The 25,414-nt window shown below is 37.7% G+C and overlaps 1 pseudogene; it reads right to left on the minus strand.

Annotated features, from left to right (window-relative positions):
• Nucleotides 1–221: 221 nt before the first annotated feature.
• LOC139149758 (protein angel homolog 2-like) lies at nt 222–7,837 on the minus strand (annotated as a pseudogene).
• Between the last annotated feature and the right edge of the window lie 17,577 nt (nt 7,838–25,414).

Consider the following 25,414-nt stretch of genomic DNA (forward strand, 5'->3'; position numbering starts at 1 on the left):
CACAACAAATACCTTGCTAATGCTGGGTTGGAGAGGTTTGAAACCTATTGCTGATCTGTACTGTACCTTACATAGTGATGTTGTTTTATTTCAAACATAGACTAGACACAATCCATCAGCACTTTTTTCTCATGATAAATTATATTAATCATGTCTGGTGTCAGTAACAAAAAACATACAGCATATAAGTTGTAATTTCTAGCATAATTAAGACACTGTATTTTACAGACAGGAACACAAATAATGAAATGTAGATCAACTTTCAAAACAATCAGCAAATGGAGCTTTAAATTCAAGTTCTACCAGGAGCTCTGTCAGTGAAGTGACTTTGTCGATCTAAAACCTTCACATGAGGGAAAGTCATTGGCATTCTTTCATGTCCACAACATTGCTGTGTGTTTGTTATGTACAATCTACAATGGCAGTTGTTCACTTCTAAACTTGCACAATATCACAGTATATCATGTCTTCAATCTGTAGATACTATTGTATACATCCCTAGCACGGAGGGATTATAAGAAAATATATCAACAAATAGTTATAGTATGTACTTTTACGTTTGCAAATTGTCCTTTCTACATACAGTCCTTTTCCAATAGAAATTCTGCAAGTAATGATAAGTGATCTGATGAGTTGTTCATGTTTGGCAGACCACCCATCAGAGTTGCTTCAGAATCGGACAACAATGAAAGTCTGGCAAGAAGTTTCAGTTTTCCTTTACGTCGATGCTGATGATGATGTCTTGAGTAGTTGCAATTGTGATCATCTCTAATATTGCCAGTCACTGAGTTGAAGATGTAATCCATGGTACAGTTTGTTCTCTTATGGTTGCTAGTGACTTCATACTGATTATCAGCAGTACGGTGTATGTACGCAGGTTTCATATTGTAGGACTGCTTTATGTGTTTGTGTTTTGATGACGTCACTTCCATCCAACCATCTTCCTTTTCCACAGTTCTGTTATATTTATCATCTGCAAATGAAACACAGAGTGAAACAATGTCATTCATTTCAAAGTGTGGTGTTCATAGATTTCGTCATTCTGTATCTCACATTGGATTTTTTGGTTTGATATTACACTTTAAAAGCAGGCATATTCAAGTATTGTGTCTTTGTGCCAGCAATATGCATTTGGAAAGCATGAATTGTCCATTTAAGGTAGTATGCACCTCAAAAGTGAAATATTTAAAACATTTGCTCAAACATTCCTCATTGAAACTTTCAACCTTACTCTCGGCAAATCAAGAATAAATATCAACGGTCACTGTGCAAAGTTTGGTACTAGAGAAACAAATTACCCAAGATTTACTGATATTAGAAATTCAAAATGGCCCCATCCCTGTGTTAACTCTATGGAGAAAAATAAAGATTTTAGAATTTCGAAAAACTAAGCTGGTGAAAAGTTTTCTTTCACCAAGAGCTTTAAAATGACTCCCCACATGTGGTATATCAGAAGAGAATTGTAAAAGTTTGAAAGTCCGAATATCTGTCCTTGAGGTGCGTTCTACCTTAAATTAAACACAGACCTTGTAAGCACAGACTTTCCACTGATTCATCTGTGTCATGTAATTAAAATATATAAATGCATATTAGGGTGCTTTCTGAGTGGGTATATGACAACGGACCTTTAAGTTCTTTGTCTTTGAGTTCCTTATCTTCTTGCTTGGTTTTCTCTTTCTTTCCTCTTTTTTCATCCACAATGTTGACATACTGACAGGTATCTGTATCACCCATCTTAGCTTTCCACAATGGCATTGGTAGAAAGCCCCAGTGTTGACCTTTGTGTTGACCTGACACTTCTCTCCTGGTCAAGGAGTCATACTGAAGCTTTCCTCTGTTGATGAACTTGTACAGTGGAGAGTATCACTGTTCATGTCACCACACAGTATGACTGGATGGTATTTCACGTCACCATGTGTAACTTTCTTGAGGGCAATGTTGTCAATCTCAGCAAATAGAACGCCTAACTGTGCTACATGTAGCTTGACATCACCTCGTTTGGGATTGAACAGTAGGTGAGTGTTGGCAACACAAATCTCCTGATTGTCTACCTTTTTGTCCCTTGGCTGCAGATTAAGGACTATGGTACCAACATTATCTCTGTCAAGGGGAAAGACACCTGGTTTGTAATATTCCACCAATTTGTGTTTAACCAATCTGAATACTGAATTCTTATAAAAGATAGCACAGCCATCTTGTTTGTCGCCTGTTCGTTTCTTGAAGACACCATCATAACCTGAAAGAGAAATCAGAATTTGGTGGTGAAATCTTGAACAAGAAACTTGCAATACTGACAACACAATAACTATGTTTGTACTTCAACTGTATGTGGATGGGAGATCCATTTAATGTACTACACAGGGCATTGAAATGTTGAACATGGTTCAAGGGACAAAGTCGGCCATTTTTTGTGAATTTTGTTTGATACGACGTACTACTTATATTGTTTGACATGTCGATAGATACTGAATGAAAGGGTGACCACGCATATCTTCGACCCCAGTTTTAGACAAATTAAGTAAAACCACCGCGACAATGAATTAATGGTCATGACCATTAATACATTTTCGCAACGGCTTCATGTGTCATGTAACCGGGGTTGAATATATACATGGTTGCCCATTCATTCAGTATCTTTCAACATGTCAAACAATATAAGTAGTATCTCGTATCAAACAAAATCCACGAAAAATGGCTGACTTTGTCCAAAGTTTAAAGCCATTACAACTCTCATTGAAGCAAAGTGTGAAGTTGAAGTGTTTGTATGGAAGTGTACACTGACTACAGATTTATAAACGAGCATGTGCAATGTTGAACACTGTGCAGTCTGGCAGTCACCTCTGTGAGCAATGTGGCGAGACCAGTCTTCCGACAGCAAGTATCAAACTGGTCTGATATGTGATGTAAAGACAGACATTTGACAAAGATGTGGATCGTGACTTTCCTATTGTTAAACATCTACTGTTAAAGACACAGTGTGCATCAGTTTATACGTTCTCTCAGTTCACATATTTTAGTGTGGTTTAGAGGTAGAACTTCCCAGGAATATTCCCATAAAGGAATTCTGACACAGACAGCAAAACATTATTAACACAGATGACAGAGATTTTTAAGAAGTTTTCTGAACAAGTAAACTATCCAAATCAACATATAGAATTAACTGTACTTATTTATACAGTGGCATAAACTGTAATTCATAATTGCACTGTGTAGGCTTACTGTGGCTGAGACAGAAAATGGTTGAAAATAAAACAATGAGTGCAGCAACTTAGTAAATATTCAAACATATGACATTTTAAACCTTTGCGTGCTGTATTTTTCCCACTAAAATTTACTGTAACATTTTACCAATATTTATGAATTTTTCTGTATTTGTTTTGATAATTTTGGAGCAAATAGACATCAAATTTCAATGGCTACAGTTTTTTATCAAAATTTTGGCAAAATTCTGAAAAAAAATTTGACTGGGGTATATTTTGTAAAGGTGGCAAAAATTGACTATGGCACTCAAAGGGTTAATATTACTCACACTGTCATTTACACAGGACATGTATGCATGTCTGTACATATGTGGTACATTGAGAAGGAAACTGCTAAATTATGACATGCCGTAATGTCACTCACAGAATCAAATGTGAAATTTGGCTTGTCTTTGACTTATGTGATGTACACAGCATACTGCCATGATGATTGATTGAGTTTATTGTCGTCATACCTAACTGTCCATTCTGACCCGATTGAATTACAACAGCAAATGGGAAAACATGCATGACAGGACTGTGTACTGCATGCACTGCCATGATGACTGATTGAGTTTATTGCCAGATGTACCGCACTGCATCAATGAACCATAGTGTACAAAGGAAAGATTAATTCCATTGATAGCCTTGATTTTCTTTGGATATTGAATGGAAGATTAATGAAAAATGTCACTTTAGCTTGTCCGTGACAGTGATTTGATTTTTGCAAAAACTCAGTCGGCCCAGCTGAGTAGCCTACATATGCATACCTGGGTACTCATACCAGCTGGACCGACCATGATGATCACAACATTGTTTTGTCATATTCCGTTACAAAATTACAATATTGTGATTATATATAACATCTTGTATTGACTATAAATTTGCAAATGTTTCTTTTGGTGTTGAAACATTTCAGAACAATGTAGTAAATCATGTACATTAAAAACAGCCTGCTTGATTTCCATGGACTTGCTCATCAGCTATTCACTGGTGTGCATGCTAGTGCATCATTTTTGGTGCATCAGGGAATTTCTAATGGGTCATTTTGTGTGGACCTGCAATGTCGCACTGTAGATTCAACACTGACATAGTATGAATTAGGTTTGCAATTAACACTTACCAAGTATGGCTAACTGAGGTTGGAAGAAATTGTTGAAGGGATCTTCTTCAACTTCTTGAAGGCACATGATCTGCAAAACCACAAGAAATTGATTTATTTAGTACTTTTTCTCTGGAGATGAGTTGTAAACAATATGGAAGTACTACCTTAGATGAAATTCATTATAGGTAAAATAAGCAACAAAGCTTCAAATGAATAGTGGCATTTTATCTTCTGTAGTGAAATAATCATTGACAGTACCACTCCATGTAAACCTGGAATCAGATGATCTTCGGTTGAAATACCAGTGCTGTCATAATTTTAGTTTTACAAACACGTTTTTAATATTCAATGCAACTTTCATCATCATCATCCATATCCTAAGATCTTGACTGCTTCCACTGTTATCATTGTAGATGAAGACATTGCTTCATTTTGAAGTTTGACAGAGAATGACACATTTTCCAATATTCACATTATTTAGTGGTATTTTCTTTGCTGTATGACGCACGATGGCAATTTAGTCGTTGTAATAACGATTTGGTGATTGATAGAATCTGAATTGAAAATTTCGAACATCTTCAATACCATTTTTAAACTGCATCACAGATCCCCTAACTCAGCTTTTACTTATCTGACATTCTATTTACACTTTGTATCTATGGATTGATTAGAGAGGTCAATGACCTTTAACCTTTGATATGTAACCTGTGGTGTGTTTCCAAATTGTACTTGTTCTGTCTGTAAATTACAGTAACTGTTTTGTATTGTGAATAACAAGGAAATGCTCAGCATTCAATTTGTCAACATAACTCTACATGTATATATGTAATTTAACTTGTTCTTGTTGATAGCTGAATTTTAATCCAGACTAGTATTTGTCAGCCATAACATTGCATTTACAGTAGTGATACACAGTGGATTGTGTGGGCAAGGCTTTTACTTGATATTTAATATAAACTCAGTCTAGGAAGATGGGTCAGGAAATGATGTGTATTTGTCTCATAAATATTGAAGATGTTATCAAAAGTTACATTACCAATGCCCCTTTTTCTCCTCAGTTAACCTGCATGTACACCCTTCTCATGTGAACATGTCTACTACTGTCACCATTAACATTTGACATGAGAGCAATACTCACATCAGGGATGAGATCTTTGATTTCTCTGAGTATGTTCTGTTTTCTATAATTCCAGTCCAGGATATCAGGTGGACAGTCACAGTACAAATCCATGTTTGTGTTGAGCAGTCCCTGTGCCAGGATGTTGTAGGAGAGAACACTGAACTCTAAGCCACTTCTTTTGTTTCTTTCCCTGCCAAGGCCTGTGTAGATCCACTGCCAAGGCCTGTGTAGATCCACTGTCTCTCAAACATATCAGCGTAATCTTCAGGTAGACCTGTCATGCATGAATACGTACATGTCGTCACAATGTTGTACGTTGAAATGTAAAGAACCAGTGATTTCAGTTATCCTTGGTTACACGGCATACTGTATACTTGACAATATACCGTAACATTGGTAAAGCTGTTTAGCACTACCGGTACATCTAACCAATGGAACAAAAAAAGCTGGGATTTTCTTCAAAGTCATGTATTTTGATGCAATGCTACAACTTTCTTGCAAGAACAACCTACCGTATACTACTGGAACTACAGATTTATTTGTTCACTTTCAGACAATACAGCAACTGAAGTCGTGATAAACTCCATGAAACAAATAATATCAGACATGCTACGCCTGTATTGCCATTCTTCTATTGTTTAGAGGGTTCTGATATAAACCCGTATTTAACATGTTAAGATACGAGTCGAATTATGTTTTCACTGTAACTGGAACTATTTACATACCGCTAGGCGTACGCTGGTATTTCTAAACAGCTGAGCGAATAGGACTTATCTTATGCCACTCCGAAACGTCATTGTTAATTATGTTCAAAAAATTGTTATAATTATTATAATTATTAATCTTTATTTAAACTCGATAACTCCACAGGTGAAACACCTCTTTCCATGGAGGTCAAATAGACGAAAGAAAATCGTATAACAACACCAGCTTGAAACACAGAAGTACAAATATAAAACATAGGGCCAAAGTCCCTGAAGCTACTATAGACATGGATACATGACTGTATGAAATTATCTCACTAAGGTCATCCTAGGGACTTGTAAACCAAATATTAAAGCTGTCTGACCAGCAGTTTTGAAAACAAGCGACTCAACAGTTGACAGAGCTCTGCTGTGTTATGTAGAGAATAACCTTTTGTGACACATGTATTGATGAAGAAGGTGGATTATCTTTGATAGCTCATTTCAGGATGGCCTCACCAAAATGGAAAAAAATCCGTAAAAATACAGATTTGCATATTTCATCACAATTTTAACAAATCTAAGTTGGGTTATCCCTAGGGACCTGTATACCAAATAACAAAGCTGTCTGACCAGTGGTTATGAAGGAGATTTTTTACCAAAAACGCCTTTTTTGGTGCTAATTTGCATATTTTCAACAATATCAAAAAATTAATAAAAACAGTTTCTCAAAATCATATATTTTATCCACACAACAAATATCAAATCAGTAAGTACTTCAGTTATAAAGAGTCTTAAGCTGGTTATCTTTATCAGTATTTCCATCCTATTTACAAACCACATTTTAACTTTCAAATTAACATTGTAAGTAAGTTCTGTTGAATAAGTTGAGACTGTACGTACTCAGAGAAAGCACACTGAAGAGACAAATGTTTGAAACTTAAGAAGTTCAAGGTCATCAAAAGCATTATAAGGAATCATGTAACACTTTCATTGCACTGTTTACACAGATTGCATAATTGCTATAAATAGCACATGAGGAATCTTACAGCCCAGTTTTACCACAGGGGGCTGTCTACATGTCCGTCCCCAGGGGTGGGTAGGTGCTTCGCTATATCGCTTATAAAGATATATTCTACCAACCTTTGGTGTTTCGGTCTTAACTTAGCACTGCCCTTGACAATCTTGCGTATACGTTTTATCAACACGCTGCGTCTATTATCTGATGAGTTTGAGTGCCTAATTAGCCAAAGTAATCAAGGGTAAATTACTAATCTGTGGACGCTCTCACCAGATTATCACCGGATTAAATTTGACACAGTCAATAACGAACGCACTATTATCTGATGAGTTTGAGTGCCTAATTAGCCAAAGTAATCAAGGGTAAATTACTAATCTGTGGACGCTCTCACCAGATTATCACCGGATTAAATTTGACACAGTCAATAACGAACGCACCAGCAAGGTATAACTGAAAGGGCTGAAACTCTCAAAAGCCGTGTCCAGAGGTGGTCCGTAAAACTAGTGGACACTTTATATTCATGTATTCATAAACAAACAGAAGGCAAAACAAACTTGAATATTCATTTGTAAACGAACAGGTCGGAAAGGAGGACCTCCCAGGAATGCGTGGTATGTGTTCAACACACCTTGGTAACGTATCGGAGATGTGTTTATACTCTTCCTGCATGCTGGCCCGGCAAAAGCACGTTGGTCGACGTGTCTAACACCGCATCGAACTGAATCAGACTTCACGGGTATATTGAAAAATTCCATGTTAGTCGAGAACAAGAACAGAAAAGACTTTATTAACTCCACGTTCGAGCTCGCCTTCAACTTGTCCAGTTTATCAACTGCGTTCTTGCAATACGTACACTTTTGTATTAGTCTTTTTTTTTTCAAATAATAACAAAAGACATGTTTTACATACGACAGATCATGTGCTCTGCAGCAGTAGTGTTGTGGGTTGGTGACTACGTGCTTGCAAATGTTATACACCGCGGAATTTTGCTTTGAATTTTTCAATTGACCCCATGTGCTAAGTACACAAACAAGAAGGTCGAGTGTTCTCTCTGCAAATCAAGAAGTATTTCGAACACGAACGATTCAGATATCTTGACCTCAACATTACTATAGCTACGCAGCTCGAAAGTTATGCTCGGAAACAGGACGGGAACATTAGTCAAAGCCGGATTTTGGGCCATATATGGGATTTTGCATGGAAAGCATGCAATGTACTGCATACTGCTTATGCTCCCTTGGGTCTGAGACTCTCGCCCTCTCGGCCATAAACGTCATTGAGCTGCCAAGAATATAGTGCAGTCGCGTGAATTTGTGTATATTTTGATACATTATTTTATCAATCCTTATACTCAACTACCTAACGCATCAAACAAGGGTCATGTCAGGTTCTTAGGACATTCTCCAAAAGACATATAATCGATTAGTGTCGCGGAATGATTTTCACTAGGTTTGAGAACTAATAAATAACTGGTCGTCAGTGTGTCTTCGCATATCAAATCGACAAGTGTATTAGTAACTTCGAGGGATCCCATCCTTCACTGTAAAGTTGATTTTATACAAACACATTTTCGAGAAAGCTGACGTACAAGGGAAAGACACAGCGACTGAGTCCGACGGAGGCGAAAAAAAAACAGTGCATTCGCATTTGTGTCCGATGTACACATCTCTGTTATTCCATTCTATCAGTCAACGACGCCTACGTCAAATTGTAGTGAACTCCGAGCAAAGTCCCACATAGCATGTAAAGGCGAGCCAGTGGCCATATGACGATGGATTGCATAAACTTCGAAGTCTAACATCCTTAACTGTAAAGCTGCGGTTTTATACAAAAAACACATTTTTGGTAAAGCGAATGTGCGAGGGAAAGACGGGGAAAGACACCGTGATCGCGCGACTGAGTCCGACAGCGGCGCAAGAAGTGTTTCCCCGACAGTCAGACATATACAGTATGCTATATCATGCATTTCTAAAGCGTGTCCAAACGTTGACATAAAAAGATATGTCCAAAAGGTTTTGTATAGTTATTACATTGTTACGCAGGGTTTCACGCGGGTTCAAAACTGACATAAAAAAGATATGGTGTCCAAAAATTCGTTTTATTCAGCTGACTGATTTATCGTCTTTGCTATATCGTCTTTGCTATGGCTTAAACATCCCCGTTTTCGTTCGACAAGACTGTGACATCAATATCTCCCCAACGTATAGATCAACCTGGTTGAGTATTACTATGCTTCCAATGTGTCTTTGCAGCTTTCATCTCGTCTGGAAACGAATAAGCATATATAAGGCATGAAAATACTTTTGCCGACTAGTCAGTTTTTATGTTTACAAGCGGCGAGTTTCTTCCCGCAAACGATGACCGGCTGTAGTCAAAAATACATAGATTGTCATGTCCGTGTTTATAAACACCGATGAGCTTGACCCTCGATCCCAAAGCATGTTGGCTAATTTGTTTACCTCTATCGATCATGTGGGCTTAAACTAAACATTTCTAAGGTTAAAGGTTTGTAGTTCCGGCTTCCGGTCTGACGGACCACATCGGGACACTGACTCCACCGCTTCGATTAGCGTCCTACAGCTCAAAGAAGCAACCGACGAAGGCATAAATTGGCCTGTCCCCGTTTAAACATGTCAGAAAACTGTTGACGTTCGAAAAATTAGGAAATGTTTATTGTAAAGTAGATTTCTGTGAACACGGCTTTTGAGAGTTTCAGCCCTTTCTTCAGTTATACCTTGCTGGTGCGTTCGTTATTGACTTTGTCATATTTAATCCGGTGATAATCTGGTGAGAGCGTCTACAGATTAGTAATTTACCCTTGATTACTTTGGCTAATTAGGCACTCAAACTCATCAGATAATAGACGCAGCATGTTGATAAAACGTATACGCAAGATTGTCAAGGGCAGTGCTAAGTTAAGACCGAAACACCAAAGGTTGGTAGAATATCTTTATTAGCGATATAACGAAACACCTACCCACCCCTGGGGACGGACATGTAGACAGCCCCCTGTGGTTATACCTTGCTGGTGCGTTCGTTATTGACTTTGTCAAATTTAATCCGGTGATAATCTGGTGAGAGCGTCCACAGATTAGTAATTTACCCTTGATTACTTTGGCTAATTAGGCACTCAAACTCATCAGATAATAGACGCAGCATGTTGATAAAACGTATACGCAAGATTGTCAAGGGCAGTGCTAAGTTAAGACCGAAACACCAAAGGTTGGTAGAATATATCTTTATTAGCGATACATCGAAACACCTACCCACCCCTGGGGACAGACATGTAGACAGCCCTCTTCAGTTATACCTTGCTGGTGCGTTCGTTATTGACTTTGTCAAATTTAATCCGGTGATAATCTGGTGAGAGCGTCTACAGATTAGTAATTTACCCTTGATTACTTTGGCTAATTAGGCACTCAAACTCATCAGATAATAGACGCAGCATGTTGATAAAACGTATACGCAAGATTGTCAAGGGCAGTGCTAAGTTCAGACCGAAACACCAAAGGTTGGTAGAATATATCTTTATTAGCGATATAACGAAACACCTACCCACCCCTGGGGACGGACATGTAGACAGCCCCCTGTGGTTTTACCATAAAAATCCTATCACTTTGACCACTCGTTTAATTGACCACTCCTCAAAGAGTAATTTTATCTTATCCTTACCAAGTCAACCAAAAATGGAAATTAGAACTTTCTCTATCTCTATTTATTTGACCACCCTATCATGACAAACTATTTTGAGCAATTTCTTTTAGATAACATACAGGGCACAATAAATGACGGTTCAGAATATGTCAAAGTTGGGATTCAGGAAAGTTGCCTTTACATGTTTTAATCCTCCAAGATGGTAAGCATTTCACTATGAACTGTCAAAAAAAGTTGAACTTTCTGATAATTCTGCACTAAAATTATTTTGGCTTTGATGATTTCCCAATTAATTCAATTATTAAAATCATATTAATTATTTTTTTCTGGGTGAATTGATAGGGTTTATACAGTACAAGAATTATATACAATGTAAGTCAAATTTTGACCAAAAATGACAAAAAAATTCCTTAAAAATACACCTTTGCATATTTCATCACAATTTGAACAAATCTAAGTTGGATTATCCCTAGGGACCTGTATACCAAATAACAAAGCTGTCTGACCAGCGGTTATGAAGAAGAAGATTTTTTACCAAAAACGCCTTTTTTGGCATTAATTTGCCTATTTTCAACAATATCAAAAAATTAAAAAATTGGTTTCTCAAAATCCTATTTTTCATCTACACAACAAATATCAAATCAGTAAGTACTGTGGTTCTCAAGATATTTGAGGGATGGACGCCTCACAAACGGACATACATACATACATACATACATACATACATACATACATACATACATACATACAGACTGACGACGGACGCCGGACGGATACCCATCCCAATAGCTTCTATAGACTATAGTCTATAGTAGCTAAAAAAACTACGAACAGGCATCAGACAAGTAAATAGAATACAGAAAGTTGTTTCAAGATTTCTAAACTAGTCAGTGACTCAGAGTCCCTGATTGATTAGGGGAGATTGTTATATTCACCACACCTGCAACAGACAAGGTGTTTTGATAAAAAAGTGTACGTGCTTGGGAACTTTAAGGAAGTTCTGATTGGAAGAATGAAGTGATCTGGAAGGGATATAATTATTGAACATACAGTACCAGCATCACATAACTTGTAACCGCATTTTGCGGTATGCGGCAAACCTTGCGGTAACTGTGCGGTAGCATTGTTCTCTGCCGCAAGGTCTGCGGTATCTATTGTCTCATGCCCACTTCCCATTGTTTTATCGCTGCAAACACTGCGGCAACACGTTTGCGGGAACTCACTGACGCCTCAAAACATGCGGCGACAGTAGTGCGGTTGGTACTGGTTATATAGTCAGGGGTCAGATTGTGAGTTGCTTTGTAAATTTGGGCCATACGGTTAAAACGGAGTTTCAAGTTAATCGGCAGCCAATGAAGCTGAGTATACATTTGATAAATGGAAAGAGGCGGAACAGTGTCAAGAATAAGTCTCATTGCACGTCTCTGTAGACGCTCCAATGCATAGATATTGCTATTGGAAGTAAAGCTCAAAACATTAGAACAGTAATTGATGTGTGGTGAGATGAAACAGTAATAGAATAGCTTGCGTGAGTGGAGAGGAAGAATTTTTTGATGCGTGCCAAAAGAAACAATTTGGAATTGATTTTGCTTTCAATGGTTGAAATGTGTTCACACCAGTCTAGGTTATTAGAAATAGTGACCCCTAGTAACCTCTCTGATGAGACGCGGTCAATAGTTTTACCAGCCAAAGTGAGGTTGAAGTTTTCACTGTCAATGTGCCGTCTCTTCTGAGAAGTTGTGATGATCATTGATTTTGTCTTACTGGGATTGATACAAAGTTTGTTAGTAAGACACCAATTGTCAACTATTTTTAGATCAGCATTCAGGTAAGTAGATATGAGTGTTGTGTCGTCTGCAAAGGAAGTACAGGATGAATTTTCAAGGTCAAGGCGCAATCGTTAACATAAATAATAAAGAGCAATTTGAATGTTTGCATTCACAAGAAAAAGAATGTTTGCATTCACAATGCAGAGCCTACCTATAGTAATAACGTTCTTGATCTAGCACTCTCAAATGTTAAGTTGCTTAATATTGAAACAGCTGAGCTTGCTATTTCATCTGACCATAAAGCTGTGTGTATTGAGCTTTGTATTCCAAAATTACAAATGCATGATTAAAATAAGTGCCACTTGAAGAGTTTCAAATTTTAAGAAAGCTGACTTTGATCATATGGGGCAATTTCTTTCACTGTACTCATGGTCTTCACTTTGATATTTATCTGTAAATGAAAGTGTGGACTTCTTATAAGACTATCTAAATTGTGTGATTATGAATGTGTTCTGACAATCATTATCAAAAAACAGGTCATACCTGAACTGGTATGATAATGATTTGATTTGCCTTGAAAAAGAGAAACAAAAAACAAGAAGGAAATCTAAGAAATCTAAGCACTCAGATGACTATAAATGTTTCGCTATCTTAAGGTCATCTTTCAAAAAGCTGCGTAATTTGAAATTCAAAGATTACATTCTGAAATTGAGCAATCAGTTACCCATAATCCTAAGCATTTCTGGAGTTTTGCAAAATCAAAATATAAATGTGCCTCTGTTCCTCAGAGCATTATTCACCATAATGTACAGGTCACAAACTCTCAAGATATTGCAGATGTTTTTAACAGTTATTTTAATTCTGTGTTTACTGACTCAGAAATTCTGGACTTACCTACTACGACTGATGTTAACAACAGTTCACAGTCACATATAAGTTGATGCTGTTGCAGCAACACTTAAAGAAATTGATCCATGTAAAGCTGGTGGCTCTGACAATATTTCTGGTATTGCTTTAAAAAACCGTTGCAAAGAGATGTCTGTCCCCTTTCCATCATTTTCCAGATGAGTATCAACTCGGGAATTTTTCCTACCAAGTTTAAACACGCCAATGTTATACCTGTGTTCAAGGGTGGTAATAAACATCTGGTTAATAATTATCGCCCAATTTCACTTTTGCCACTACCCTTACCGAAAATTGTTTTCTACTGCAAATTTGCCGTAAGTTTGCTGCAAATATGCAGCAAGCATATAGCTTGCAGGAAGGAGTTGCAGAAGTTTGCAGCTAGCTGTGACCCTCCTGCAAACCCTTCAATTTGCGGCAAACCAGGTTATTGCTGCAAATATGCAGCAACACATGATTGACATATTACCCACTATTTCATTACCAGGGAGTACACGCTACACACTGAGTACTGTTGCACTTTGTGACCAGTCATATGTCAGCAACACGAAATTGATCTTTCATTTACATTTTATGTTCATTTATTTCATAACAGACAATCCACTTTTTAAATTATAATAACTGGTAATGCTAGATAATGGACAGCTTCAGTTAAGCTGGTGAAAGCATTGCATAGATATAAGAGTGCATATACTGTAGTGACACAATGTAATAAAAGTACCCTTTGACAATCCGGTTGGGTAAATTATGGTTGGATCGAAAACTGAATTTTTAGGGAAACAAATTTTTAAAACAGGGACTTGTCTGTCTCGCCCTTGCACGTCTTGCAAGTTACACCCTGTATTTTCTGCGAATGATACCAAAATGCAAACAGTTTCGAACGAAATGCGCGTCTGATGATGGTCTATAATAAGGACACGTCGTAGACTTTTGTTACTGCAAATCTGTACCTAATATTTCCGCTACTACCTCCAAGCAGAGTAGTGGCTGTTCTCCAAGCTATATCCCATCAATATATACGGTATACGGTACGTACAATGCACTGCAGCTTACACTCTGTGTCCCATCATGGAGGTAGTAGCTACCTCCATGATTGGAACCAATTTGGGATTATTGGATTGTGAGGTAATGTCGATTAAATCTGCAAATGTAAGCTAATATGCTTTCCTTTTTAAGTTATACACCTGTTTTAATTAAAAATTTGTAAATTTCAACATTCAGCTATAGGGCACCTAAACTTATGAGAAATTCGAATATTAGGATACAATTCTCCCAAATGAGTTCCAATCGTGTTAGAAGAACACAGTAAACAGAATTGCCACAACCCGACAACGCCCTCAAACGACAAAGGATTGAGGGAAATGGCCATCCCTCAATCTGCATCAAGTTTTGCATGTCTTTCGATATTTTCAACACACTGACAACATCACCAGCAATTTCACATTCCGCCACGACCAAGACACAGTGTGGTTCACATTCACTCCTACTGGTCAGTTAACAACCACTTTTGCACAAAATACATGATTGTTGACAAAAATCTGAAAAATAAATGGTATCATCCTTCACAAACCAATCAGCAAAGATAATGTTGGTTTCCCCAAGATGAAACGTTCGACCCCTCCCAAAAGAAAGCCAAACAAACAAAAACAAACAAACAAAATACTTGAATTGCTATTTACGACATTGTCTTGGGGCGCTACGCAACCACCTGTTGCTATATTGTGGCTTTACATTTAATAGATACTTTTTAAGAGCCATAAAGTTCTACATTGTAGTGTTTCTTGATTGAGTGTCAATGAGGTAATATTACCTGTACATATAGCATTTCAGCATATACATCATTTGACGAGGTTGAGTGTAGGCCACAGAACGTAGAAAACAATAAGTTTATACTCAGCTGAAACTCATTGTCCTTTCAACGACTTTGATAACGCACTGTATATTTGAGAGAGAGAGAGAGAGAGAGAGAGAGAGAGAGAGAGAGAGAGAGAGAGAGAGAGAGAGACAGACAGACAGACAGACAGACAGACAGACAGACTACTTTCACAAGTAAACAAATTTCAGCAGTTCGATAAAGAGGGAATCGATGGAGTATTGGAAGCTTTCAGTGTGTAGATATGTTAGAAAATAATAAAACACAGAATTGGCCATGGTAATCTATTTTATGCTATGACCTGTACTACTTGTAAACTACAGTCGACATTCTGGGTTGAACATGGAAAATCTATCGAAGCCTACTTGTTTTGAGATTGAGACGAGCGATATGTTACGATCTGTGTCAGTGAAGCTTAGTAGTAATCTGTTCTGTCTATGTGCAGAATTTAACATGACACTTACTCTGATTGCTCACCTGCTTTTACCGTTCTCGCACTCTCTCATTCACTTACTCACGTGACCGCAAAGAACATCAACGGGAGTCGTTTCTTAATAACTGGTCGCACCATTTATCCAGACGACAAAAACGTGTACCAACAGTGTTTAGTTACCATGTTCAAAAAACATTTTACACGAAATCATAATCTACATCTTGAAATTTTGTATCAAACGAACAGGTTTATAATTCTGTTTCTTTGCGAGAGAGAGTGTAGCTGTGCGATCAAAATGATTGAATATTTGCAGATATTATTATCATTATTATTAAAAACTTCTTTAAAGCGCACTACACTTATGTCTCAGCGCGCTGTACATGACTGAAGAAAAAAAATACATGACTAAAATGAGAGCACAGATTGTTTTTAAAATAAAAAAGTCACAAATATCACAAAGAAATTTGGAAAGGAAGTAAAAACAGCGTAAAATGAGAAAAATGGCTAACAATCACAGTTGATAAAACTCAGTTAAAAGGTAAGTCTTCAAAGCACGTTTAAAACATTCAATATTTTTTGCAGAGCGAATCTCTGATGGCAATGAATTCCAAAGGAAAGGAGCATGAACAGAAAAGGCCCTATGGCCACAGGACTTATTATACTTCCCTTTTGGCGGGACTAAACGTAACTTTTCAATGGACCGGAGATTTCTTGCCGGAACATACAACTCAATTAAGTCACTCAAGTACATGGTCGCAATACCATTAATAATTTTATAAGTAATTAAAAGAACCTTGAATCTTATTCCAGCTTCGATTGGAAGCCAACGCAAGTCGATCATCAAGGGTGTAATATAGTCAAATTTACGTGATTGAGTGACGAGACGTGCAGCAGCATTTTGAACTGACTGCAATCGAGAAAGCTGTTCTTTTGATACTCCGTACAAAAGACTATTGCAGTAGTCTAATTGGGATGTGACGAAGGCATGGATCAATGTCTCGGTGGTACTTCTGTCAAGTAATTTGCGGATCTTGCTGATACGGTATAAAGAATAATATCCGCTCCTGCATATTTGGTTGATTTGGTCCGACATGAAGCCGTCACTGTTCAGCCTAACACCAAGATTCCGCACAGAGGTGTAGCGTGTGATGTCAAAGTCGCCTCAGGATTGGCCATCACCGACATGTCCGACAGATAGACATATGGATCAAGTGTTGATCGCTGTCACAATCATGGAATGTGCTGTGATCATTGGATTCCGGTTTTATTGGGCATATACACTGCCGGGACTGCCCTGGAAAAATGATGTTGAAGTTACTTATTTCAACATATGCACGAACGTTTTCAAACCATTACAATTCATTTTCTTGAAAGTTTCGTTCAAGCTCTTAAGTTTATGTTCCGCTCCGTCGATATTCCATTTCAATATTTTTGACTGTCGCCATCATGTTTGTATCAGTGGTCAAGATGGCCACCTATTTGGGGTCAAACAAAACGTTCACTTTAATTTTCTCCAGAAGAAAAAATGAAAGATTTATCATTACGTTTCATATTAAAAAGTAACTTTTCAAGTGGGAATTCCCAACCTCAACTGCATATACAGTATGTGTAGACTTTACTTGGACCTTCTACACTTGCACTATAGCACAGAATATCTGACAGGGAAACGAACTTATTTTTTACAGCAAAACATTACTTAAAGCGGTATAAAGAACGTTTGTACTTGTTAAAAAAACGATAAAGTCGGTAATACTTTTCCCTTGGCAGTCCAAGACAGTAATTAGTAGGACGAATAAATGCATACTGGTTCAGACCTATTTCCAGTCATCCCGGTTGGCTCACGCGTGTGAATTTTCCTTTCTCAGATTTGGACTTGCAATGATCGCCTTCTTCTGCTTGTCCGTGCCCTCTCTTCCAGTGTTCAGAATGAGTTGTAAATTGTCCTGCTGTCACTCGAATGGATTATAATGCGAGTGTTACCATAGAGGGTGGTTCACATGTCCGTCGCCAGGGGTGGGAGTAGAGGTGTCGTGGTCTCAGCACAGGTTTCCATGTTGCTTGAGATCACAAACGAAATGATCTGTTTGCATTTAGCGAAGGAATAACTTTTGACACTTAGTAGTTATGTACAGTTATGTACCGTCGTCTTTGTACACAAAGTGACATTATGCAAGTGTTCCATGTCTTTTGATATCACAAAAATTGCAAAAAAATTGAGACTTTTGACCCTTTAAAACAAAACGTGACATATTTCCGGAAACGCCAGACGGTTGTACACTTCCGAAGAGACTGAAGCTGCATGTTGTTGATCAGTGATAATCACGAAAGTCTTATAATGTGAAAGTTGTTAAACATTATGTTGCGTGAGCTCTACTATTCAGTACACTCAATGTGGGTTTTGGGTGGATCTTATGTAACGACATAAATGTAAGAGAAGGTAATCTCTCAAGAAGCATTTGCTACGTGTGGACACTAATAACTTTGCAATAAAATAAACCTCTCCAATGCGACCACCGCTACTTGCCCATTTGACATCGGAGGGGGGGGGGGGTGGGGTAGAGCTGACTGACTTGGCTACCACAAATTGCATGGAACCACAACATTTTCTGAAAATTATGTATATGACTACCTCAGCTGCTTCTTAAAAACTTTTGACATTCCCTTTTCTCCTCGAAAAATCAAACACAGAGGAACATATCTTGCTTTCAAACTTGATAGGAACTCATGGGACAGACTGAGGGGCGGTATATATATTCCATTGCTTTTGCTTTGTCTGGTCAAATTACATGACCAAAAAGTATTGATTGCTATTGTAGGCCATGAATAAATTATGTATCTCGTATCAAAAGATAATGAAAAATGGCCGACCTCATTTGTCCCTTTAAGTTGCCTACATGTGCATAAATTGTCATTTTCTCTGAGGAAAAAGAAGCTCAAACCTGAGAAAATACTAACATTATTTTATTAATAATATTAATATTCTCATAAGTATTATTATGGTTGCTGGGATTATGAATGCCTTATTCGCCCTGCGTGATGCCAACACGGAGCCATGAGATCACGCATTGACTTGAGACTACACAGATACTTCAACCACCTTAGTTTTAGAGTACACTTCTGTGAAGTGATGGGTGACAAACTTTGGCGATTTTCGAGAAGTACACAATATTTTATCTTTTCTTATCGAAAGATTTAGTGAAATTCGTCATTCAATGGCAAACACGAAGACGCAAGCATTTAACTCGACAATAATAGATAGCCGTACCTTTGCAGTGAACGATATTTCTACCTCCCGCCGTGTACAAGACGTTTGTCATTATGCATCGTGGCTGTGCAACTTTTCCAGATGAACTGCATACATTACTTTGAGTGGCGATTTTGTGTGATAACCCCCAGCAACCCTGTACGAAGTCGATGATGTATGCAGTCTGCGCTGCTGCGCAACGGATTCCATAATTTTGATGAGGGTTAAATCGAGGAACTACTGGGGAAATAGTTACCCATCGAAGGTACTTGTACTTGTCGAAGAGTTGACGCTAGGGTTTTGAAGTGACGAGCACTGACCAGAAGCAAACCTATGGAGGGGTGTCGGTGTAACCATACTATTATTATTGGTCGGGAGGATCTTATGCTACTTTCCTGACAAACTCTCGCTAGTACCTATCACATTATTAATTGAAGGCAGGTGACGATTGACAGGATCTCGGAAAACACGAAAAGCACAATCACATCGACAAATGAAAATCATCTGGCTTCTGCATGACCCGGTCAAATCTTCAATTGGCAATAACAGTTGATGGTGATACAGGTTTCAAATACATGTCACATCAATAAATAAACCGGAATCTAGGGATTGGTACCCGGATCAAAACTCTTGTAAAGTTTGTAACGGAAAGTTTGCAGACGAAAGCATGATATGTCGAGTGTCATGCGTCTGTTTTCATTCCAGGAAAAAACATTGCGAGCCTGGAGCGAGATCAAGTGACGCATTCTCGCAATTGGTGAGACTTTCTTGTTATTCTCACTGCTGTCAGTGAGACATTTTGAATTCTCATTGGTGAGCAGTGAGAAATATACTCCTTGGTGAGAATAAAGGATGGTGATAGATTCTTACTGGTGAGACTAGAAATTCCCACCAAGGCTAGTCAGAATGGTAATTTTCTCTGTGAGAATGTATCATACTCATCATTTACCGGTGAGAATCAACCATACTCGCTTTTCATCGGTGAGAATCGGCTAGATACATTATTCACTGGTGAGAATTAATCAGATTGAATCTCAACAGTGGACAACAAGTTTGGCTGATTCTCGCCATTGAACTGCGAATCTGATTCTCTTCAGTGTATAATAAGTATGATACATTCTCACCATGAAAATAACCATTCTCACTCTGCTTGGTGAGGACTTCCAGTCTCACCGGTGAGAATCTGTTATGATACTTGATTCTCACCAAGGAGTGCATTTCTCACTGCTCACCAGTGAGAAATTATTCTCACTGAGAATAACAAGAGATTCTCACTGATTGTGAGAAAGCTTCATTTTCTCGCTCCAGTCTGGCAATTTTTTCCTATGTAATTTTAGCTTTACAGTTCGAAATTGGTCTGTAAAGCAAACAAGACAGATCACACTACTCGGGCATACAAATCTCTCTCTCTCTCTCTCTCTCTCTCTCTCTCTCTCTCTTACTTGTCCTGTACAGACAAGCCAAGACACTTTTCCACATCAGCACTCTTGTATTGTATGGATCAGTGAAGGTCGATGACGCACAAATGTCTGCACTGTAAAGTGAAGTGTTCAAGGATAGAACACCAATTAAACGCCTTTTTGTAACACTTTTTGAACGCGTCCAGACGTTCAGAAATTTAACACTACGTCTTCAACCAACGTTCGATGTTGAACACACGTGTGCAGATTTTGAACACTATGTGTTCATCAGACATGATATTGAACACAATGGTGTAAGTTCCTTATCTGAACACGCGTTGCACATGAAATGTGTTCAAAAAATTAAACGCATTTACGCGTTCAATTGGCATGTAACACTTTTTGAACGCACGGACGCCGTTCAACGATAAGTGTTTTAAGGACTGAAACATGATATGCACTTGTTGAACTTCTTTAAATTTGGGCGTTCAGGGGGTGTTCACGCTTGGAAATAACGAAGCGGACCACTGATATTCAGTAAAATTATTTTATTCTAAAAATACACAAAAATCCCTTTAATAAAACACAACTATTTAGAGTGTAATGGGAAAATAAACATGGCCACTTTGTAAAGTTTGTCAGAGGAAAACCTCAACGGTGTTAACACCTTCCTATCGAACTTGGAAAAAAGTTAGTCAAGGCTTCTCTGATGCATATGGTACATAGTTGTCCACACAAAAGTAAACACAACATGTCCAGTTGCTACAAAGTGTCACAGTAAGACACAACATGCAGAAAGTGAGTAAAGGGGTCCTTGGCAGTGTAAAACCTATTTCCTTGTCCAACAAAGTCCTTCATGAACGAAAAGGTTTGTTTGTTTGTAGTATCTTTAAATAAACCCTGAAATAAATCGGTGACATTTCAAAACTCTTCTTCTCAGAAATTAAAAAGACATTAACTAATTTTGACTTCATTTCATAAGTTTGTTTTGTGTGTCAATAAGCATTTGCTGTTGAGCCTGAAAATTTCAGTCCATACTAAAATTCACTTTAAAAGAAAACTGCAGTCTGAAACCAATGGCAACAACCTAAATGCTAGCCATTTCAATACCAATATAGCAACACAACAAGCGACTTAGACGTCGAAAGAGCTCACAGTGTTATGTATAGGATCTCTGAGAGCTCACTTCAGGATAGCCTCACCAAAAATGGGGAAATAGCTGCAAAAAATACACGATTGAAGATTTCACCATGAATTCGACATATCAAATTAAGATCATCCCAAAGAACATGTGTAGCAAATATTAAAGCTATCAGACTGGTAATTTTTAAGATACAAACTTTTTGACCGAAAATGGTAAAAATTGCCCCCAAAATAAAAAATTGCTGATATCATCATAACCTGAATATATCACATTCTGGTTATCTTTTATGTCTTAAAAATGTCAGAAATGTCTTTTATGTCTCAAAAATACAAATTTGCATATTTCTGCATAATTTGAACAATCTGAAAAAAGCTATCCGCAGAGACAAAATATCAAAGCTGTTCAATTAGCAATTTTGAAGAAGATTTTTAAAGATTTTTTGACCAAAACCGACAAAAATTGCCAAGAAAAATAAACATTCGAATATTTCATCACAACTAGTACAAATTTGACGAAGGTCATTCTAAGGGACATGTTTACCAAATATTGGAGACGTCGAACCACCAGTTAAGGAGAAGAAGATTTTTGCCACAAAATAGCAAAATTAGCCGCAAAAATACAAATTTGCGTATTTCATCATAACTTGAACATACATGATTAGGGTAATCCCTGGGAAACTGTACTCCAAATGCAAAGGAACCGTACTGGCCGTTTTGAGGAAAAAGCTTGGGATGTAAAAATTTGAGGACGATGCCACACATTCACCTATTAGATAAGCTCTGCGTCGCTAACAGCAAAGCTAAAAAACTAACAAATCGAGAACAAAAGACGTGTTGATCTACAATGCAAAATAATCTAAGATTTGGTAGTAGGCTATGGTCAACTAAATGTTACTGGAGCATAAGCCTTCAAAGACGTGAAGTCTTCTTCATCAGATCCAAGGGTGGAATGAAGAATAGTAGCATAAAGCGACAGAAAATTTAGAGTGAAAATTTCAGAAAATTCAGAAATTCACAGTGTACATTTTTCACTCTGAATTTTCTGTCGCTTTCTGCTTTAATTCTTCATTCCACCCTTGCATCTGATAAGGGATACTACACGTATTTGAAAGCTTATTCTCCAGTAACATTTAGTTGATCATAGCGTTCTACCAAAGCTTCGATAAATTCAGAACAAAAATACAGAAACTTATCAAAATTCAGTTACTAACCCTCGAAAATTTAAATCTACATTAGAGATGAACTGAGGTTCTCAAGCTTGTTTCCAGACAGCTACCTGTACACTCATCTTCTTCATTATCTGTACCACCAGCATTATCTGTACAACAACTCTTCATTATCTGTACAACAGCTCTTCGATTTTCAGTTAAATCCAACTATTTACATCCTGAAAATAATGCAACAATAGGTAATATGGCGACATGAGACTTTAAATGAAAGACAAGGTGGCCTTTAAGGTTAAGGAAAAGGGGTGACTTTGGTATACAGTGCCTCTTTTCGATACTGTTACAAAATATTGGCTTCTTCTTGTCATCAACTGATGAAATGTAGAAAAAAGCCAGCTCTCATATGCTGAAACAATAGAGTATACACTCTGCGATGTTAAACTAATGTTTTACATGCGATTCTGATTACTAAAAGACATGTGTTAGCTGTGATTACGCAGCGGCAATGTGGCATACCGATCGCGCTGGGGTCAAGGGTCATCGCTATAGTTCTGCGGTGATGACCCTTGACCCGAGTGCGATCGATACGCCATGGCCCAAAACACCGCTGCGTATTCACAGCTAGTGTATGGTCTACCAGCCACTGAAAGAAAATAAGGATTTTTCTCGTATTTGAGCTATTCCAAAATACTATACAAATAATTTCAAAGGCTAATAATACAGATGCTTCAAAATTTAACACCTTTTACTATTTTGGAGAGAAAACTTACCCTTTCTGGTCTTGCTTCCGCACGATTACGACTTCAGCGTGCGTTTACAAGAAAAATGTCGCAACTTCCGTTTTGATGCATGACGGGATAAGAAAAGGCACCAAACTTGAACACCAAGTGTTAAGGAGTAGAACACCTTTTGCACGCCGATGTTAAAATTAAAACGTTCATGGTGGTTATCTGATTCTTTTCAAAATTTCAAAATTTCAAACCCGTAATAAACGTGTAAAATTATTTTGTATACTTCCTTTTCTAGAAAAAACATGCTTTCAGCAATTATAGTCCAGAAATTTTTTACACTCAGTGTACTCCGTGTACGTTTGCCGGACAGCGAGGCAGTAGTAAATTCAATATAGTCATAGTAAAGTAAAAACACTTAAGATTGTTAACTGTTTCACAGTATTGTAAACTTTCTGTAATGCTGAGTTTTTGAACACTTGAAGGAGATGGTTATTAACACATAGTGTTCAGGTTTAGAACATCATTGTTAATAATATGAACACTAATGTTACAATATGAACACTAGCCGTTCAAATTTGAACACCGACACCTACATTTTGAACGCGTAAAGACGCGTCTAGCGTCCGCTATTTTTACAGTGTGGATGCTTGTTGAGAAATTTTCGCGTCCGTTCGTGTTTGACAAGTTTCCGACCGAGAACGACGGCGCTATTACGACACAAGAAAACGCTGCAAAAGCCACTTCCGTCAAGCGGACAAGTGTTTGTTTACAAGACTGACACAGGTCTTTGGTAATTCTAAATGTCGAAGGCTGCGTTCAAAAAACGAAAGGGGAGCCTGGAGGAATTCAAGGGGATCCGAAAATTTTGGGCGTAGTAGAGGAGTGACCTTAAAATTTTATTGTTCCATTTTACTTTTACATTTTTCAATTCCAAGTTTATTAGGTAATTCAATGAACGAATAACATTTTAATATCATTCAATTGTTCGTTAGTGACCGCTTTGGGGATTTGAAAACAATACAGTCAACTGCCGTGGCTCCCAAAGCAGTACTGATCAGGTACCACCACGCCTTTAGTTATTCGGAGTCTGATGTTATGTATGATGTCTTTAGGTGTTGTATTGAATTTTTCATAAAGTAAAGGATATCTTGACATAGCTTTATGAAACTGTCTGATGATTTTATGTTGTTCTCCTCCTTGAGACAGCATCCTGTTGTACAGGCTGGCAACTTTCGGAAGAAAATCTTCTATTAGAAGTGTTGCACGAGCAATGCAGAGATATTCTGACAATACAGTGCCATAAAAGATGTATGAAGGGATGTTACTTTCGCGATCTGGCATTCTCACTATGAAAAACTTGAAATCGTTGAGCTTGTCAAAGAGTTTATAGACAAATGTTCGATCCACCATGGATATGTCCAATTCAAGAAATGTAGCATGTTGTCCATTACTCTTACATTTCAACTTGAGCTCTGCAGGATAAATTTGCTCATACGATCTATAAAACTCTCCACCATCATTAAGGAGACATGTCATCTATGAATAATGCGCATCCATGAAATTTCTGAGCACGAGCTATATCGGTATGAATGAGTTTTGACATGAATCTATACTCATGTCTGTGCATTCGTCCAGAATGGCGCTGGGTATAGTAATGCCTATGGTTTGTAAAAGCACTCTGTTGCCTAACTGGAAATAGCTTTCTACTATGAGATGTTCTATGACAGATTTTAATGATGCTAGGGAAAACCAATAGCTTTGTTTATCTTTGCGCCAAAAAGCCTTAGAAGAAGAGAAATCAATATGCCGTTTAGTTCCACCCTCAAATACAAAATCAACTACATTATACAATTCTTTCAGTAGATCCTTATGTTCAATTTTGGTGTATAGTGTACTGAAGTCAATGTCGAGATGCATTTGGCCTTTTTGC

Source organism: Ptychodera flava, chromosome 1 (assembly GCF_041260155.1).
Source record: "Ptychodera flava strain L36383 chromosome 1, AS_Pfla_20210202, whole genome shotgun sequence".
Classification (NCBI taxonomy): Eukaryota; Metazoa; Hemichordata; class Enteropneusta; family Ptychoderidae; genus Ptychodera; species Ptychodera flava.